The sequence below is a fragment of the Tupaia chinensis genome, unplaced genomic scaffold, assembly GCF_000334495.1.
Source record: "Tupaia chinensis unplaced genomic scaffold, TupChi_1.0 Scaffold142285_1, whole genome shotgun sequence".
Lineage (NCBI taxonomy): Eukaryota > Metazoa > Chordata > Mammalia > Scandentia > Tupaiidae > Tupaia > Tupaia belangeri.
The window spans coordinates 319,995-322,601 of NW_006202134.1; positions in this window are offsets into that span (position 1 = coordinate 319,995).

Consider the following 2,607-nt stretch of genomic DNA (forward strand, 5'->3'; position numbering starts at 1 on the left):
CCCAAGAGGAGAATGAAGAAAGGATGGCCTCGCGGCCATCCCCCCTGGGGGGTGATTTCTCGCTTTCGGTCTCTCTGTCTCTGTCTGGCAAGCGCACACTCCCTATAGCAAAAACCTCTCCAAAAAAAAAGAAAAAATAATTTTACACTATGTGTATCTCTCATGGTATGCTTCTTCAGTAATGTCTCCCGATAATATATCTTCCTGTTAAAGTCTTCCTATAGTATACTCAGACCATAAACTGTGTTAACTTGCTTTGGACTTGCTTTGGCCCATGAGATAGTAGAAAGTTTGATTTAACCCCAGCCTGGAGACACAGTCAGCAGAAAACTTAACTGCAGTCCTGGAAGCTGCATGGCTGACCAGGAGTCTGGTTCCCCAGGTCAGTCTAAAAGTAAGTCTCAGTGCAAGTGACCATGCCTAAGATACTGATAAGCTGCAGGGCTGGGGAAATAGGATTGAAATCACAAGGTGAAAAATCCCTCTATGCACTTCTATCTCTTTCATTTTTGTGTGGACATGAATGCTCTACATGAATAAAATTTTAAAAAGAAAATATACAAATCTAGGTTTGAAAAGTTCTTGCCCACCATTGCTTCCCTTCTTGGACAGAGTCAAAATGTGGCAAAGCTCAAGGCTACTTTGGTAGAGACAAAGGGTCTAACCAAGAGTCAGACAGAACCACCAGATATCAGCGAAGTCATCTTTAATCAGTCAGATTCACTCAAGATACCACATGGCTAAAGCCTCATTTGTGATCCAGGGAACACCAGAACATAAACTGCCTAGCTGAACCTCCCCAAAATATCAATCTATGCACCCTTAAGCAAATAAACTGTATTTTAAGCCATACAGTTGATTCCTTACATAGAAAACACATAGTGATACTTGTATTTTTGGCTTTTTGTTTGTTTTTTTTTTTTCTTCTTAGTTTTGCTATAAAGTGTATGTACCCAATAGAGAGACAGAGAGAAAGAGGGAGGAAATGAGAAAGCACCTCCCAGCTAAAATGGCCATGCCACAATTCCTTATTCTTTCTCTTAGGACTTGGGGCACATGCATATGTAATGATTTCACCAGGCATGATTTTCAGTCCACTGGGTCTGGGAATTGAACTGTGCAATCAGCCATGTAGCAGTCAGCTGCCTTAAGCTCCACAACATCTGCTGGTCTGCTAAGTGATACATTTAACCTCTGAGAACTGAATGTTTGTAACAACATTATATGGGGCAGAAAGTCTTAAATACAATTAATATAACTTCTCAATCATGTGTAGAAACTGAGATTCACAACGAATGTCTTGTGTATGGACCTCACGGAGGTCTCTGGTGCTGCTAGAGGACTTGTGAAACCCACAAAGCAACTGTATGCACATCAGTAGATTAACCTTTAAGTTTTTTCATATCAAAAATGTTGTTTTACTTTAAAAAATATAAAATATGGAAAGGATCTATTCAAGAGCAAGAGCTCTGTAATACACTGAACACAAGAACAAGTATGTAAGTACACTTTATTACATTTTACTTACATTTTTAAAAATTAGTTTGATATTAAAGTGTCATTCAGTCTAGTAAGATAGACTCAATCTTTCCACAGAGTTTTGACATTAAGTAGGAAACACTTGCGTTATTTACCTTTTGAAGCCACATAACCCAAAGAAAATGTTGAACAACAGGAGTGTTTAAAGCAAGTTATTTTAAAGTAAGGTTGGTGCTAAATTAATTTCAGTGACCCAGATTTTAAACACTTCATGTAAATAAATGCTCCTTTTGATGTGAATGTGGCAAAAATGGATTAACATAGCCAAAAAGTCAAAATATGCAACATATGCAAGTCACAAGACTCTAGAACAGTCACAACTCAAATCCTCCCCCCACCCCCATTTTTGTTTTGTTTTGTTTTGTTTTCAGAGATTTTTGCTACAGGGTACATGCACTTACTGGAGAGACAGAGAGAGAAAAGAGTGAGAAATCACCCGATGAGGAATGGCCACACCACAATCCCTTCCCCTCCATTCTTCTCTCAGGCTTCTGGGCGCACGCGCATGCACACACACACACACGCCTGGCATTGAGTTTCGAGCCACTGGGTCTGGGACTCAAACTGCGGTCAGTCAGGTTGGAGTGTAGTACCTTAACATACTGGCCTTCATTTTTCTTATAAAGTAGAAATATTTTGGCAAGGGACCAGAAGATAATGAATCATGAAATTACATAATATAACTATATTATAGCATTATTATATAATGATTATATAATTACATAACTGTAACACAACTATATGATATATGCAATTATATAATAGCACTGGATTTCCATGTAGTCAAGCATGATTCAAGTCCCAGACCCATAGGCTTAAAACTCAGGCCAGGCGCATGTGCATGCGTGCCCAAGATCCTGAAAAGAGAATGGAGGAGGGAACCAGCAGTTAGCGTAATGGCTATGTTGCTGGATTCCCACGTAGTCAACCGTGGTTCGTGTCCCGGACCCGGTGGCTTAAAACTCACGCCGGGCGCGTGTGCGTGCGTGTCCAAGATCCCGAGAGGAGAATGGAGGAGAAGGGATTGCGGCGTGACCATCCCCCCTGGGGGGTGATTTCTCACTTTCT